A 19,211-nucleotide genomic window follows, 5' to 3' on the forward strand; every position below is an offset into this window, starting at 1 on the left:
CGCAGCATTTCGGGCCCCAACACCTGTTATGTCAGGCAGACAGGAGCATCAGGCTGAAGTGTAAGGCACAGCACCTGTAGATGAAGCATCAGCAACAAGGCTTCTATTACGGCAGCTTGGTCTTCAGACAGAAAGAACAGGCACAGGCTCTCAGGTAAGGGACACGAACCAGATCCACTGTGTCTCCTCTGAGGACCCTGGCCCTGACTACTCCTCTTCAGTCCTGGCCTCCACCTGTGTTAAAGAGAACTTAGCCCAAAGCCCCTGGAGAAATCCATGAAAGGAAAATACAGCCGAATCTGCTCTGAAAATTTTGGAAAGTTTCATATACTTGAATGTGTCTGGTAATATTCCATGTATCTATGGAGAGTGGATCATTGTGCCTGTAATGGCTCTTTAATAAAAAGTGTATAAAATGTTTTCTCCAACAGGTCATTATCAAAGGAATTCTCAAAGGCTACAATCCCCATTTCAGCTTTAACAGTTGTGAAAATTTTTCATTTGCCCTTAAAAATAGCCCACAAAAGGTTGCATTTTATTCATGTACAATCTATCTAAAATATATTTTGGTGATCATCTTTTGTTTGCATCAGTCATTATAATAAAGACTGTCTTATGTTCAAATTGCTGTGGCTAATCATGACTCATACAAAATTAAGGTTTTACTTTTTTTCATAATTTTACATGTTTTTTAAAAATGCCAGTATATTCCTAACTGAAAAAAAACAAAGTACACAAATATGAAATATTTTTCTAATATCACTCGAATACAGTTCTGTAAAAACTAGAAGTTTCCTACTTCAGCATTACTTCTTTGTTGATGAATATGTACAAATTATATGAAAACAGCTTTTAGAAACATGATTACAAATACACAAAGTTATTAATTTCTACTCTGTATTTCAGGAAGGAATTATACATAATGGCTAATAAACTTTCCAAGCCAACGAATAAATACATTGCTAAGTCAATAAATATAAAGTATATTTTCATTCTCACTTCTTTTTTAGAAAAAGGAACTTTTAAATAGTAACTATTTGCCTTTCTTAATACAGCTGAACCAAAAAATGGCAATCAAAACAAATTATTGAAATCTGCCTGATATTTTCATTATTAAGTATGAAAAATAAACAAAACTGAATCAGGTTTTTATAATAATTCACGCATGATAAAAATTTTTAACATCATTTGTGCTTTATTGGATTATACTTATATCTTCACAGAATGCATCATGAAAGGACTGTTTAATTCTAAATAGACTGTATTTCTTAGAGTGGCTTTATATTCACAGCAAAATTAAGTACAAAATACAGATTTTTTTCATATGTCCCCAACATGCAGTTAATTTTTAATGCATGAGAAGTGGTAAGTGACACACAAAAATTCTATCACCCTAACAAATCCTGTCCATAAGTGTCTAACTGAAAAATCTATTTGAGTCATGGTTAGGTTTAGGGAAATTTTATAGTGAGAGACATTAAAATAAATCTATATTGAAATAATGCCAGAATTACCATAGAATGATAGTGTTTAATACACATTTATGTCAGAATTTCCTCTTATTAGAAAATCCAAAGAAAAATTAATGATCAATAAATAAAATAATCTTCATAAAAAATTTTGATGGTCCATGCAAAGATAGAGAAGTATTTTCTTTGCTACCACTGTATATACCTACACCTGCTTACCTTCAGGCACCACAAGTATAAAACTGTGATAGCTTTTGTACAAGTTATTAAAAACCCACAAATTTGTCAAAATTGCTCCCCCTTGCAAATCTTAACTTCTACTTACAAAGTCATTTTCAATATGCTTTCTTACCTGAGCAGGATTTAAACTTCACCAGACAGTGACAAGCTTCTAAGAGCACACCTGGGGTAGTCACAGTTCTGGGCAAGCTCACTAGTCCCAGAAAGGAGGAGGGGGCAAGAGGCTCAGGATGGACAAGCCCGGCAGCCAGTGACTGAACACTGGGGCTCTCAGGCAAAGTCCCACCCCGCTGCCATCAAATGAGAGGCTGGACAAACAGTGCCCAAAGCCACAACAAAATATCCAGACAGAGTAGCAGAGAGACTGAAGCTCTTCTAAGCAGAACAGGCAGGTAGCCTAGTAACACTGCCTAGGAATGAGTAAGAGACCCTAAACCTAACAAGTGTCACTAATCAAAGGCTATAAGATGAAAAGTAAAATTTGAAAGCTACCTCAAAATAAATTGTTCCTCAAAATAAATCTGTTTCTTTTTCATATTGAGGACTATAAATAAATTCAAGATCAACACCGCAAGGAAAGCACAACTGACTGCCAACAATTCAGGAAATATAATAGCTTGGCTCTAAACTGTTCACAATCTTTACTTCAACCTCTCTAATCTCTCCAATCTTCTATCCATTTTCCTCCCGTAGAATACTTTCAGAGTCCAAGAAGGGAAACGTTAAAAGTTTTCAACTTTTTAAACTTATGTTACTAGTAGCACTGATATAAAGAAAAAATAAATAAGCACTCATATTTAAAGGAAGGTCTGAAGATTATCTCCTCTGGATAAATAGTAAAATGTTGAGACTGTTGTTCTATAAATATACCTCAAGAGAATTTTAATTCTATATCCAATACACATACTAACACACACACTTGTGCTTGAGTCCCCAGATATACCCATCCACAAGTGCTAGCATTATAATAAAAAAAAGAATTCAGCATTTCTCAACATGTGCCAGAGAATTAAAATGTTCTGCAAAACAAAATTGCAGGGTCAAATTTTAGAACAGTCAACCTACACTAATGTAACCAGAATTCTATTGAGCAAAATTTCTCTGAGTTTTTAATATGCTAGTGTTCATCATGAACCTACTAGAAAAAATATTTTATGCTTTGTTTCTGAACTCTATTTAATCATGAAATCTTTATTTGAGAGGCATTCACAAAGAATTCTTTTATTTCATGAGATCGACTTGGGAAAATGATAATAATTCTAGATTTCATTTGCTAACTTTTATTTCACCAACCTGACATTGTGGTAAGTTTTCAAAGACTTGGAAAACCCACTAAATTACTAGGCTCTCCATCTGTCCCAACTTGCACTAATATCTCTGAAGTAACAGTGTGATCAATTTCTTGATTTCTCAATTTTATAAAGTTAAACCTGGGTTTTTCAAACCCAGGTTTCAGATATAAACAACTGGAATGGAAGCAAAATATACAGGTAGTCCGTGGAGATCTATCAGACCTTGCCTTAGGATGTAAGCACAGTGCCCACCCTCAAAGGGCTGGACATGCTCTTCTGCATCTCTGAAGTTGCCATGGTGGCGTGTGACTGTAGTGTGGTCACCATTTGCCCACAAAAGCTGATCATCAGATCTCAGGGACCTACACTAAGCCAATGTATCTTTCAGAATGGGCATCCAATACAAAATACTGATGCCAGGACAGAGGTAATCATTAAAAACAACACCTAAGCACAATACCATCATCAACTATAAGTGCTCATGTTGACCATTTTTAACACCCATGGACTCAAGAGGAAAAAACTGAGTCATGGACCTCCAGGAAACCACATGTAAAATATGACCTCGAATATTCCATTTACCTTGAGCCCTAGTGTTCTACAGTTCTCAGACATCCCCAGCAATCCCTGTACATCTTAAGCAATCTCCCGATAGTCCATTGCTTTCACTGATATGAAGATGTGAGTTTGAAGTATGGACCCAGCAGAAGAGACTGGTAGTTCACAGCTGCTCTACTGAAATAATTAAGTCAACACTGCATCTCTGTTCAGCCACCTTCTCAAGAACAAAGTACTCCACGTGAGTTATTCCACCAGATCATATGCCCTTAAGGACTGAAGTCTTTAAGGGCTGGAGGTGTAGCTGAGTGGTAGAGCATGTGCTTAGCATACACAAGGTCCAAAGTTCAATCCCCAACACCCAAAAAACATTTTTAAGGTTTAAAAAATAATAATAAAAGATTGAAATCCTTCTAAACTGAATTATACTAGTATATTTTTCTTATGAGTCAATTATAAAATATCTAACATAATTTTTAAAGAATTTCTGCATTTCATAAATATTGAGTCCAATAAATAAATAGGATCATAAATACAACATTCTATTGAAGAAATACTTTTAAAATGGTTCAGAAGACATAGATGGTGTGATGTTAGACCAGCAGTTTAATTTCCCTGATCCTGTTTTTTCCTCTGTAAAGCAGTGATAGAAATCAATTCCCTCACAAAGGCATATAAAAATCAAAAGAAAAATGCACACTCAAAGGTTGGGGCAGATATAAGACACACATCATTATCATAATGGTATAATATCTTGAGGAGATGTCTTTTCAGCCACTATTTACTAAGGGTTCGCATGTGGCAAAAAAAAAATAAAAAAACAAATGAGCAAATAGTTAAAACAACAGAGAGCAAAGATACAGCTGTCTTATTAGAATGAGTGGATGTAGCCCAGGGTGTATTAAAGATTCATTGTTAAAATAACCGAAGTTTATTGAAAAAAGTTCAGACCACTGAAGACCCAAAGTTTAAAGTAAAAGCTTCCTTTATCTTTCACAATTACAACCATTCTTGAATTTTAGTTTACATTTGCCTGTAATTGTTTTGTTTTAGATGAGTCATTCAATATAGTTTGCTTCTAATAAATGAGTTTACCCCATCTATATTATGGTCTCTAACAACCAAGAGGCTCTTCTTAATTCTGTTATTGCATTTTGTTATGTTTCCTGGTCTGATATTTTCTTTTGTTCTGGCTTTTGCAACATAATTTATTTACATATGAAGGAGAAGCCTAACATTTATGGTATACAGAATGTAATGAAAACATTATAAATATGAAAATAAGTAATGTAACTAAGAGACTGGAGAAGATAGAAGTGGGAATGTGATTTTTTAATTTTTTTCATATCTTAAAGTCAACATACTCTCTAAAGTTAATAAAATCTATAAAGGGTTTCACTACTGTTCACATTTACAATAATTTATTACCACAAAAAGTACAAAACACAATATAACCTAAACGATAGGAAAAAAAGGAAAAAACATGGAGATTATTGCCTCATCTATAAAACAAAACATCAAATTAGGAGCAAGTTCTGCTTCTTTGGGGACCCACTTCATCTTCAACCTCCGTTATAAACAAGGATTTTGTACCTTAACCTTGACCCTGCAAAACCTCCTCCTGCTCATGCCCTAGGAGAGACACTGAGTTTTCCCAAATTTGCTGCAAATATCAACAAAGTTGCCAGCACTTTTCAGAAGTTTAATATTTTAAGTTGAGCCATTTACTCTTACATTTAATAAAGATCTTTGTCCCACTTTTAGTTATCATTATTTCAGCAGTTTCAGGGAAGAGCAGGCATTTTTACTCAAATTCCCTTAACAGAAATCCCCTCCTCAAATTTTCTGTTTTTATAGTTTTTACTTTCCTTAGTTTTCTTATCTCTTTGCTCCCTCCCTCTGGCACCCTCTCCCTGTATAATTTCTTGGTGCTAAAAGCAGTGGGATGACACCTGCTATGCCAGCTTGCACAGCCTGCAAAAAACAACTCTGGGCATCTCTCCATCTCCAGGTCCATCTTGTTGTCAAGATGGTGCTTAAAAGTGGGTATAGTGGGACTATTTACACCACAGCAATTGGCAGACAACACAAACCAGGGCTCTCTTCCTCACTTCCACAGCCAGCTCTTAAATATTTAGCAGTACACAACTGGAAAGAGCTTTGAATTAAAAAATAACAAAGAACAGCTTTTTACAGATGTGAATAAAGCAAGGACATAATTTTTTTTTTACTGAGAACAAGAAAGGCCTTTTTAAAAACTCAGTGAATCAGAAGGCTTCATTCAAGATGTGATAAAAAATAGTGAAATTTTAAAAATTATTTTTAAGTCTAATACAGTAGAAGACACATCACAAAGAATGATAGAATAATTGTGAGAGAGCTTCTTGAGGTAGATTAATGCAATATGTCTTTTACTGTAACAAATTTTTTATTTCAACATTAGCTGTATTTTTTTATTACACCACATATACTTGACCTTGCACCTCTGCAATATACACTGGTATTCCTATAGTTAAATATTACAGAGCCAGTGAACATGAATGAGGCTGTTTTCAGAACAAATACTGTCTTTTCTAATTCTCAGTGTATTCATGCAACATCCTTCCTGAGAGTCACTACATAGTATATCTTATCTATCTGTTGACTCTTAATAACAAGGAATTTAAGAATATTCATTCAAAGAGACATGACAAACAAGAAAACCCTTTGGGTATGGTCAGATCTCTGTTTCCTTCTCTTCTCCTTCCTCTCCCCTCAACCCCCAAAATGTACAAAATTAACATACTTTTTGCTTCCCTAGCTTCCAAACATCTATGGACTAAAGTCCAAAACAATTATTTAATAGTATCCTTGATCCTTTCGACCTTGCAAAAGATAAATTTTAAAGCTGACTATCCAGTATAGGCAGAGTAAAATCAACTCATTGTTCCAAGGAACAGAAAAACCAAATCAGCAAAGAACATGGTTTTAAAGCCTAGAAAAGGCAGTCTAATAAACACAGCCAATTCAATCTTCCTAAGCCATTCACTAATGAATTAGAAACAAAAATATAAAAAAGAAAAGGAACACACCAAAGAATAAACAAAAAATTAAGTGCTCATCAATGTTCCCCTAATTCTCCACACTGCCCGAATTAACTGTCCTTTATTGCATCACTTGATACCAATGTTAATATATCCTACAATATTATCATTATTATTTAATTAAATTTTATTAATAATTATGAGTAAAAAAGGGTGGTTACAGTATTTTTAAAGTTAGAAGATAAGTCATAGAACAATAAAAATCTTTCCTGAGTTCTTTTATCCAAACATCTTATTGTACTCCAAGGAATACACAAAGTGCAACATAAGCAATGCTGGGTACTGTTCAGAAAATATAATTTTATTTTTGTGTCTTCATTCAGAGTCAATAATAAAAAATTATTTCACAGAATATAATTTGTGAACTCTTGAAATACAAGCCAATAGCATTGCATGCCAGTTAAGTGTGTCAAACTGGAATCAGACATAACTAGGTTGGCATCAGAATTATTTTATTTTAGATAAATTTTTTAACCTTCCACGGTTCAGTTTTCTCATCTGTAAAATGGGAAAAAAAGTAGCCACTTCATAGAGTTACTGAGAATATTAAGAAAATCTATGTAAAACATTTAGAATTGTAATCTATTACCTAGTAAGTACTCAAGAAAGAGGGACAGTAACTTACTGCCAGTGTGAGGTGTTACTGCTTTTGGACACTATGGCAACCGTTCAGCTCAGACACTCAATGAGGTCACTGGTGGTGTCTTATAGTCACATTAATTTAAAGAGTCTCAACTTTATTCTGCACACAAACCACCTGGGGATATTGTTAAAACCTGCAGACTGTGATTCAGGCTTACGCTGAGGTCTGAGGATCTGAATTTCTAACAAGTTTCCAGGCAGCTGATGCTGCTGGACCAAGAATCATACTCTGAAGGATCTGGATCATTCGGGTCTTTCCACCATGACCACCAAAGGTAAACTTGGAAACATTTAGTCCGCAATCCACCATGGCCTCCCCTGTAAAATTTAAACTCTTTCTGTAGAAACAGTAGAAACTATGATCCACTCAGGGTAACTGCTAAATACAAAACATAATTATAAGAAATGGGAGGAAATGCTTAACCTGTGGAAAGAACTCTAGTTTTGGAATCAAGTAGACTTGGGTTCAAACCTTAGTCCCATAATGTACTAGTTATTCAGGTGGCTTTAGATTAATTACAAATCTAATAAACTTTAGTTTCCGTATTTGTAAAATGGGCATCACAGTATAGATCTAAAAATTCAAGAGATCATAAATAACAGCTATCTCAAAAATAATTAAGATTTGTATACCAGGCTTGACACACACTAAATGCCTAGCAGGTCACAGATGCCTTTCTGCCTTGGATGGGCCTGTTTTAATTACTTGTTAATAGAAGTCTGGCTTACTGCTTTCCCTCAATTCAGAGGCATTTCTCTCAGCAAACTACATTTGTTTTCATGCTATTTCAAACTGCCACCACTAGAGAAAGAACCTTATTTTATAGTATGTTCTAATCCTGAACATCCAAGGTCTGAAAGAAAACTACCTGTTTCTCACATGGCTTCTCTCCATGCTACACTCTTCCAGGTCTGCCCTTTGCACCCAGATGCAAAGGGGAAAAGCGTAGCAGTCATTTCTGTCTCTGTCTCTGTATCTGTCTCTTTCTAAAAGAGCCTGGAACTGTCTTTCAAGCATGGAAGTTGCTGTTATAAGGAAGTAGCCACTGACTCCAAGATAACTTTTTGTGTTCTTTCTTACTTCCAAGAACCAAAATGGATTCTACTTCTTAAGGAAACTATAACATGTATGTACTAACACACACACACACACACATACACACACACACACACACACACACGCATGTACACACTTCCACACAGATTTTATTGTGGTTTTTCTTGCCACAAAAATTATAAAATGCCAAAAAACATCAGTTGTCCAATTCATTCAACACATATCTTATGATTTAAATCTAAAATGTCCCCCCAAATTCTCATGCACGTGGAAGGTGATGGGTCAGTGCACTAATCCCCTGATGAGTTAAGAGCTGGATGTGCTCTTAGGAGATGGGATCTGATTGGAAGTGGTCACTGGAGTTGTGAGCTGCCGGAGTATAACTCCCTCTCCAGTTCCTCCCTTCTTTCTGCTTCCTGGCTGCCGTGGGATGAGCAGCTGTCTTCTGCCCAGCCTTTCCACCATGCTGTTTCTGCCTTGAGCCAGCCAACCATGTACTGAAATCATGAGACAAAAATCTCTCCTTTAATTTGTAGGTGCTCAGTATTGTGTCCAGCAACATGAAAATGAACTAAGACAACATATTCACTGAATTCCCACCAGGCACCAATATATGCCAGGTGCCAGGTGTATATTGATGAGTAAGCAAAGACCAGGCCCTCCATAATTTAGCTACCCTGACCATCTCTAATCTTATCCCCTAAGCCAGGACATACTCTCTGCTCATTCTGTTTTCCAATACCCACCACAAAGCAGAGTAAGATAACTACAAGGTGACTCTGATAAGCCACAGAGAGGCTGTTAGAGACCCACCCTGGCCACAGTTCTCCACCTTAGCACCACCAGATGAAACTGGCAAACAAAATGGTCTCCACCATGCCACCAAAGAGCAGCAGCTCCAGTTCACCATGCTTCAAGGCTAGAATGGAAAGGCAGCCCGTTCCAGAACCTGCAGCAGCTTTGGCACACAGACACATTTAACTTATCTTCCTGCATTATGCCCATCGCTTCTCCCTAACCAGGGGCAACTCAGAGGGCCTAAACTCTGTCTGAAGTTTCCTGAAACTCACCAGCATGTGGAACAGTGATGGTAGATGGATGAGATCATTTACCCGCAATGCAAGCCACATCTAATGTCTTTCTGCTTATTCACAGCTACAATATTAATGTCTAATATTTAACTATAATATTTAAAAATAGAAATAGGGATACTGAGTAAGATAAAGTCAGTTTCATTCATCATTTTTAAGTCTGTTAAAACTTTCATCAAAAGCCAAGTACAGTGGGCCATGCCATGCTTATAAACCCCAGCTATTCAGGAGGCTGAGGCAGGAAAATCATGAATTCAAGGCCAGCCTGGGCAATTTAGCAAGAACCTACTTCAAAAAAGTAAAAAAAGAACTTTCATCAAGCTGAGCTCTCTTCATTCTTGGGCTCATTGTGTTTACAGGAGCCACTGCTAACCAGATCATCTAAATGTGAATTCATATGAATCACATGAATCAAATAATTCATACACTATTAAAAGCATCAGAAAAATGATCAGAATACATGAATTATGTGAGCTGATAATCAGAGAACTCTTCAGATACAGATTAATTTATTGTTTAGATTGATGAGTCTTCTCTATGTCCACAAAGGACTGTTACTAAGGCTCAGGACTTAAGAGGAAGATCCCTGTCTCCAAATGAAAATAAACTAAATCTCATCATTTATTTTATTTTTTAATCAATTATATTGGTACATTTTAGGTATACAATATAATGACATTCATCATTGGAAATTTGCACCTTTACGTAATCTCCCTTGGTTCTTTTTCTTTTTTGGTACCAGGGATTGAACTCGGGACCTTGCGCTTGCGAGGCAGGCGCTGGAACCACTGAGCTAAATCCCCGGCCCCCTCCCTTGGGTTCTTATCTTTTCCCCCCTTCCCTGCCGTCCCCCTCAACCCCTCCATCCCTCCCTATTTACAAAGACTTTGTTTCCTTTTTTCATTTTCTCATATTAATTTCATTCCCTTCTTTCCTTTCCCCTACCCCTCCCACTTCCCCTTCCCCTTTGATCATTTATTTTAAACTGGGAGACAGAAAGACACTTTTTACTTTTGCACCATAAACAATATATAATAATCATGTATTAATCATAGATATCAGATATGTACAGAGACTATCATACTGATAAAAGAGAAAGGAACCTTATTCCCAATGATCTCTGCCTTCTCAATATTTGAAAGTGCAGAAGGTGCTCATGGTTCAAAGAACATATATGAGTAGATATGACAACATTCTCATATTTTGGACAACTGATTTCCAAACTATAGGAGCCACTGAGGAACTGCAATGTGGTATTAGGGGTTCACATATTCAGCACAGAATAACCTAAAAACACCCAAGTAGGAAAGCCAGACTCTTGACCAGATTACATCAGTCTCAACTTGGTGAGAGCAAGAGCAGGTCTTTAACTCTCTCTCTCTCTCTCTCTCTCTCTCTCTCTCTCTCTCTCTCTCTCTCTCTCTCTCTCTCTCTCCCCTCCATCCTCCCCTCTCTCTCAGACAGGCCTCTCTGACTCAGGATTTTTGGCAGGCAGTGGCTTTACTTACTTTTCATTTTTTAATTTTTATTGGCTATATACTATTTGTGGCACATTATAGTTTTCCATTTAAGGTAGCAATGATGTAAGGTTTCCTTTTTTAAGTACATTTATTTGTGGTTTTAAAAAGTGAGAAACATGACATGATGATAGAATTGGAATACAATCATGGCAGAAAGCATGTGCATGGAATGTGAATGGTCAACACTGGAAAACACTATTCAAAATCCCTTGCAGGAAAGTGATTAAAGCAGCCTGGGTTCCTTGCTATGTGACTTTTGGTAAGTTACTAGAGATCTCTGCCTTGGTTTCCTCATTTGTAAAATGGAGATTAACACAATCCTTACTTCAAAGGGTTATTTTGAGGTTAAACAGGTTATTACTCTTAGAATGCTAAAATAGTACCTAGCCTTCAGAAAGAATTCAGTATAATTATTACCAGTAAAATTACTAGCATTTTATAAACATGTCTAGATAACTAATTATATTTTCAAACTTGATGCTATGGCCTGTGAATCATAGGAAATCTTTTTCTGTTTTGTTTTGGTTTTTTAAATTAAAATTCAAACAATTGAGGAGTGTTTAAAACCCAAGTGATACTCCCTCCAAGCAGAAAAATCAACTGTACTACTTGAAGCCCATATTATAATTTCTTCCACTCTCTACTTTTAGGTTCCAATAGTTTAAATACTAAGATTTGAAAATGAAGCTGTCATTCTTGATCCACTGACACCAACCAACATGTATTTATAATCCAGCATACAGTTCCTCCAGCATTTGAACATTCTCCCTAGTTCCAGCAGCATCCTGAGAACTGTTGTTTTCTCAAATGTTTCCATAGTAAATGCTTTTCAAGTAAAATACAGCCACCTCACATGCAATGACTGTCTAAAATTCTGCTGGAATATAAAAGGAAAATGGGCATCTCTTATTTATCTTCTCTTTAGATGATTTTTCTCCATCCTTGGCTTCCAGGGAAATTCCTCCATTTGTTCACTTAGCTTACATGACCATCTTGAATGAATCATAAACTGCACTGGAAAAGTCACTTCAGATTAATGTGTGTGCTTTCTTCACTCCACTCGATTTGATGGGCATTTTGGACCCAAACTAGGAAGGACAGAAGGGTGATATTGTGTGATGACATGAACCAGTGACCCACAAGGTTCAGCCAAATTCCACATCCACTCTCTGTGGGCTAGTATAACTTCCTGAATAATAAACCTGACTTGATCCATCTCGTCCCCTTAGTTATCAACCTCAATGGAACCCAACTAGACCCCTCAAAAAAGGGAGAAAAAATGGACAAGAGAAAACTAACCTGAAGGATAAGTTAACAATAAAATTAACGCCGATTGCAAATGTAACCTTCAAGATGCCCAGAGCCCGGTAATCCCTCAAAGAACAGATAATATGATCTGATTGCTTTTGAATGTCAAATGTACCTGCAAGAAACAGCTCTGTAATTGCCATGGCAGCCTCTGTACTAAAAGTCTGAAGTTAATTTCTAAAATCTAAGCCATTGTCCCCACCTTCTTTCAATTCTGTCAAAACTAGACCTTTGCTTTTCTCATGATCCAGAGGACCATGCTTGCACCCAAGGGGCCATTCTTCAGCAGAGGCATGAGACACGACTGTAGACCAGGCAGGCTTTGGGTCTGTGCAACACTGGCAACTCACTCCATCTTTTCTGGGTTCCATCTGCTAAGCAGGGGACTGTAACAGTCCCTGACTTGGAGGACTGTTGAGAACTGTACCCAACACACAGTTTGTGCCATGCAAGTGTTAGGTATCCTGAGTAATGGTCATGTGTCCTTTACATGATTTCTTGAGTACACTGAGAGGCATTGCTATGTGCCCATTTTATGGTAGAGTAGACTGCACATTTTGGACAATCATCATTTGCCAAAAATTACAGACCTACAGACCTTATCAACCAATGTGCAGTATTAGTTCTGCCTATCTGCAGTGCCTGAAACAAACTGGAGGTTAAGAGCAAAAGTATACATCACAGAAAACTGAAAGTACATAGAGAAAGGCCTTCCTAAGGATTATCACAATTGTTAAAAGTATTGATAAAGTTATTCTGCTATTCTGTAGTATGTATGAACCAAATAATTTAACAGACCAAGGGAAACTGACTTATGAACAGTCTCCATTTATGACGTTGGCTAGTGGTTAGTCTTATTAAGTCTGCCTCCCCAATTAGAATCCCCAGCAGAAGCTAGGCCTTGGCCTGAAGGGGCCTCAAGTATTCTCAGCGTCTTCATTGGACTAATGTACATGACGAGCTTGCATAGCTTCACTTTCTCTTTCTTTTGGACCATTCAGCCCCCATGAAAAGCCCAGGCTGGCCTGCTGGAGGATGAGAAACCACATGGAGAAAATTCCAGAGACTCAACTGGTGTCTTCTCAGGCTGGCCAGCACCCTACATACAAACAAGTGAGCACACACAACCAAAATAAGCAAGGGCACCTCTCACCACTGACTGCAGATGTGGCCAGAGTGACCCCTGACAAGGCTAAAACAAACCACCCAGACAACCCATGGGTTTGTGTGCAATACTAAAAGCTTATAGTTTTTATACAATAGTACATAACTAATATAGACACTTGCTCTCTCGATCCCTTCTGATGAGCACCAGCAAGTTAGCATTCCACACTAGGTTGCTAAGACACTACACACAACTTCCCTGAATGTTAACAGGCTTTAGAGCTGAGGATGGTGCTGCACTTGGGAAGCTGAGACTATTCTTAATAATAATAGCCTTTACATGGGTAGAGGAAGAGGGTGGATCAAATAAACATGAGAAATGCTTCTCTGGAGCTTTGATTCTGCTAAGACCTGGCACAGTGTAAGGCACATGGTAGTTGATTAGTATTTGTTGAGGGAAATGAAGAAAGTGAGCTTCTCCAAACATCATTCCTCCAATTTAAAGGAGGCTGGAGTGAAACTATGCAAGTTCATCATGCACATTAGCCCATCAAAGACTCAGAATTATCAGAGAAACACAGACCATCATAATTCAGCTTTTCATGGTAACTCCAACATTTCTAAAACTCCAGTTATGGCATTAGTATTACAATTCCAAAAGCAGCCAAAATTGCCACCCAGTATCCACTTGCCTCTCCATCAGTAAGAGAGCCTCAGTCTTGTTCAGGAGTGCTCCCCTAAACACTACATTTCCCAGGCTCTCTTGAAGCTAGGTCTGACCATGGGACCAAACACTGGCCAATGAATTAAAAATAGAGTGTTAAATGGAACCTCCAAGAAGAGTGAAAGTGAGGAGCTGCCTCACCTAAGAGGGGCGTTTTCCTCTGTCTGATCCTTTCACTGCACATCTGGACTGTGGACACAATGGCCGAAACTGAACTGACCCGAGAGACCAGTGGAAAATAAAACTACACGATCTGGAGGGTAGCTGGAAAGATGGGAACACTGGCTCTTGATTTCACTGTGAAATCATAGACTGCCTTACTCTGAATTACCTTACCAGGAACCTCCCTCTTGTTTAAGTCACTCTTATTTTACATTTTATTTTTCTGTTATGAACAGCCAAAGCTAGCCACAGTTCAAGAAAGAACTGGGATTCCTTAGAGCACACTTTTAAAACTCAATCCATGCCTGACCTTACAGGTCCCTAGACCTCTCATCAAGATCATTAGCTGATTTTGAAAATTTACTTTTTCCTATAGAAAAGGTGGTATGACTTTAATTTAGCTAAAAAGAAATGTGACTGGCTTTGCTCGGTCCTGCAAAATTAGTCATGAACACCTACTTACACACCTGCCTTGCTCAGGGGGCTTCAGCTGTCTATAGTACTCTTTCCTGGTCAAGCTCTGAGAACTAAAACGTTAAGAGGAGGAAACACAGGGTGAATTCTCTCTGTACCTTCCAGGCCTGGCTGTGTCACCCACAGAATGGAAACATACCTGGCCTCCCATTTTGAGTCTTCCTCATGGCTCCTTGTTCAACATCTAATTATAAAGAAATTTATGCATTCAGATTTCTCCTCCTTGAGGAAATCAGAAATTAAATCACTTTGCCAACAAGGCCAGGGAACAAGGCTGAGCCATACGGCTCCCGTCATAAACACAAGCAGAGCCTGCACAGCTTTACTCTCGCAAAGCCATTTGGGGGAAGATTTTTATGGCAACAGCTGAACTGTTTCTACCAAAACAACACCTACGCTTTGCTAGTTATTTTCAGAGGAGAAAGTTTCCCTCACTGCCATTTAAATCGTTCAAATGTGTGGTTAAAAGCACAGACTTCCTGAGGATGGCAGCCCCGATGGGAATTCTCCGTCATTCCTGGGCTTGGTGATCTAGAGCAGGTCATTTAACCTGACTGACCTCAGGCCTTATCTTCAAACAGAAATTGCAGCACCCACAAGAGCCACCCTGTGAAATGATGAGGTGGTGCATGTTTGTCACTGTGGTTACATGACAGGAGTTCAAAAAACAGGGGCTATACTGATTTTTTATCAAACTAATGCTAAGTGCCCTGAATACCTTAGGGAATGAAGAGCTAAGAACTTAAGGGTAGGCTGTGTTTCAAGACACCACATTCACAGTAATATAAAAGTTCAAATGTGCTCCACACTCTGTGGCTAGAACATACTGGCCTATTTAGTTACGAACCACTTACTTTGCTTTTCCTCAACTCTTTGGGACAGGGTTATAGAGACAAAGACAGTAAAGCCTCTCCAAATAACTAAGCTAGACACCATAAAACTCATTAACCGGAACACGTATATTTTATTCATTCCTGAACCCTATGCTGTTGAGCACTAACCAAATGCCAAGCCCCAGTGGATGCACTTCTCACAGACTAAGCATTTCACACCGGAGGTGTGTGGGACCCCTGGGATACAATGCTCAAACCCCACTTCCAGACTGGAGAACTGGCTTCTCTGTTGCTATGACAGGTGCAGGCACTCAACTTACACTGTCAGCTCCTTCTAGAAAACAAGCTGCTCCCCCAAGGTCATGCACCTCTGAAGGTCAGCACCAGTGAGTAAAAGCCCAACCTGCTTGGAGCTCCATGGGGCAGCCAAGGCACCTCACTGGGCTTCTCCTTCGACCTGGTGCTAAGTCCAATCATCCCTTCCAAGGTGTTCATCTGAAAAGTACTCAGAATAACCTGGGCATGCTCATTTGCAATTTGAGGTCTGCTTCCCAGGAAACCCAGGAGCTATAATTTCTTTCATTTTTTACATGAAATAAGCAAGTCTCAGAGAGACTTGGCCCAAGTTACCTAACTAATAAGTGGTGCAGTTAGGACTGGAACCCCACATCATAAGCCACTCTGCTCTACTCATCACTGCCATTTCCACAGATATGACCAATAAAATAAACTAGGTAACCTAGATGTCATCCTCACAGTGGACTTCAAAGAGCAAATCTGAGAGAGAAAAAAAAGAGTTACAAAAGTCAATACACTGTTACAGCCAAAGTCAACCAGAAAATAGAAACTACTCTAGGTCTCTCACACCAAGGCCTGGTGATAAAGGTAACCAAACAGGTGAGAAACCAAAGCGTACAGAGGCAATATAAAGGCCAGAAACTGCAGAGCTGCTAGTTTGCCTACTAGGAAGGATGACAGAGCATGCAGTGTTACCAGAGCCCAGAGGCTGGGTCAACTGATGCACTAGAGATGCAACGCTCATGCTACTGTGGAGGTGATGGGAAGCCAGTGAAGAAGCACAGCTACTCCCGGAGATACCCAAGAAAGCAGGGAGGGAGAGACACACATAATTGGCCTTACCCTCTAGCCTTCTACCAGTAATCTGCTGGCCAATAAGAGGCCAGGAGATAAGGGGCTCTGGAAAACATAATGTCTCCTAATATGCAGTAGAGCAGGAGAAGGTTGTGGAACACATCTAAGAATGAATCTGTACTTAAGCAGCCCAGAAATTGAGCAGCTAGTAACTGACAATGAAGAAATGCAGAAAAACACTCTGAGAATAAAATACAAGAATTAAAAAAGCAGATCTAAAGCAATTGGTTTAGTGGCAAGTAGCCCTACATACTCCAGCAGTTCAAAGCAAATAATAACAGGCATAATGCCTTACATTTACATGGCTCCTTATGAGACATGGTGTGGTGCCACCGTTTAATAATTGATATTTAAAAGGATGAGCCTGAAAGGTTTCAATTATTCTGCTTAGTGAGTCAGCAAAATATATTTAATACTCCAAAAGTATTTCCATTGTAAAAATAGCTAATTTATTTGATAGTGCTTAAATAGGAAAAAGGTCAGTAACAAAATTTTACTTGTCTGGAACAGACTGTTCCCCACCATTGTCAACTAAATTAGATGTTAATGTACCTGCTAGTCCAGAAGACTAGACTAGATCTGCCTTTGTGATTTTATCTTCTTTTTAACAAGGTAGGTGCTAGAGTACAAATTCTTTCCTCTCTTCTCAGAAGGACTTCTGTGGACTTTAATGTGCAGCAGAAATTCTTTGGAGAATGGAAGGAATAAAAGATAAAAATTCTGAAAACAAAACTATATCACCAAAGAACTCCAGTCACATTATTCAGCAAGCACTAGATATTTAACTGACATTGCCCTTTGTCCTTCCAAAGACTCCCAGGAAGGCATGACAACTCTAACCTCCCTATTAAAAAATTACTTATAATACAGTTCTTCTAAGACTAATGTGATTTGCTCACAAATAAAGATTGAAAATATATTTCAGTGCCTTGCACCTTCCAACAAAGCTTTCTTGAGGTCAATAAAACTCAAATGTCTTGAGAGAGGATCTAGGTTTGAACCCCAGCTTTGCTTGTAGATGTTGGGATTAAGTAGGCCAATCATCTTCTCTGGGCCTCTGTGTTCTCATTTTGGATATGATGCAACCGGAACCAGCTCAGGTTCACAATCCTTCCAAAAATGAATGGAATGATCACGCAGAGAAACAGTGAAAGCCCTTTGCAAAATCAGATGAATTCTTTCTTCCTTGACATGGCCCAGACATCTATTTGTATGGATTCTTATCAGAATTAAAAGTATAGTCTGTGGCTGGGGCAGAAAAAAAGTCTGAACTCATTCCTTGCTGAGTTGACTCTGATCTCACCAGCAACTCCTACTTTGGGTTCTAGGATTCTTCAGGTTCCAGGAAGAGCTATATTCTTCTCCCTCCCTGTAATGCCCTCTGAATGCCCTCCTACCTGGCCACTGGCTATAACCAGCTTTAGCCAATGTGATATTAGTAAATATGATGCAAGTAAAGGCTTTAAAATGGCTTACACGGTGGAGCTTGCTCCCATTGCAGCTCCTCTGCCATACTCAAGAGAACATTCTAAGCCTAGCATCCTTGAAGAGGAGAGAAACATACAGCAAAGATGGGTCATTTCAGTCTTCCCTGCTCAAGCCATCCTAGGTCAGCTAAAAGCCAGTTGAGTTCCTGGACATGTGGGCAAATACAACTGAGATCACCAAAAGAGGACTACAGACACAAGTCAGATGAAATCCACCACACCCCAATTAAGATCAGCTGAGCCTCCCAAACTTCTAAGCTAAATACATTTTTACTGTCATACACCACTAAAGTTTTGTGGTTGCTGGTTCCACACCATTATTGTGGCAAAAGAGAACAGATAACATTCCTCGGACAAGTAGTCCTCAGACAACTATAAAGACTGTTTCTAGAACACAAGTTCCTAAGTGGTAAAACAGGTCTAGGATGCCCTTCAAACTAAACATATACTAGTGCTTCTAAGACTCTAGAAGACCCGTAATAAGGAACTTCATTTAAACTTGCTGAGCCCATGTTTCCCACAACTTACTTCACCACAGACCCCCAAGTATGATCCTAATGAAATTTTCCCCAGTCTTATACCCCATGTATGGCTTGAGCCTCTATCCAACCTCCTTGCTAGTTTGGGCACATATTTTCTTTTCTTTTCAAGGTAAGGTTAGTGAGCTTTTCAAAAACCAACAAAAGAACTTAAAATCACTCTGACACCATAAAAGCTTATATTGTTTATAAGCAAAAGCTACTTGAAAATGAAGGATGAAAGTCCCACAAATATCTGAAATCCCCATACAGTGTAATTTCTGCCTTTTTCTGCTCAGATAAGGTCTTTAAAATTGTAATGTGCCTAAGCTTGTCTTTAACACGGTTTATAAGCCTCAGACGATCTTATCGGCTTCACCTCCTTTCTACCCTACTCCTACTCCCATGTGTCCGTGCTTGATAGCCTGAACTACTGTCAGTTCAATCAAATGGTCTGGAGGATCACAAGTTCAAGCCCAGCCTGGACAACTTAGTGA

The 19,211-nt window shown here is 38.5% G+C and overlaps 1 protein-coding gene across 27 annotated transcripts in view; it reads right to left on the reverse strand.

The window, feature by feature from the left end:
• Plcb4 (phospholipase C beta 4) overlaps positions 1–19,211 on the reverse strand; it is a 384,134-nt gene that overhangs the window by 279,243 nt on the left and 85,680 nt on the right. Inside the window, exon 1 of one of the 27 annotated variants that reach the window (XM_087188657.1) lies at positions 1,822–3,960. The exons of 25 other annotated variants lie outside the window; for them this stretch is intronic. The gene's annotated coding sequence lies outside the window, so the exon portion shown is untranslated. Of the gene's footprint in view, positions 1–1,821; positions 3,961–19,211 lie in introns of those variants that run through there. One more of the 27 variants, XM_087188666.1, reaches the window with a different exon arrangement.

Source organism: Heterocephalus glaber, unplaced genomic scaffold, assembly GCF_053883595.1.
Source record: "Heterocephalus glaber isolate CG9 unplaced genomic scaffold, H.glaber_assembly_v1.0 deba00001532, whole genome shotgun sequence".
Lineage (NCBI taxonomy): Eukaryota > Metazoa > Chordata > Mammalia > Rodentia > Bathyergidae > Heterocephalus > Heterocephalus glaber.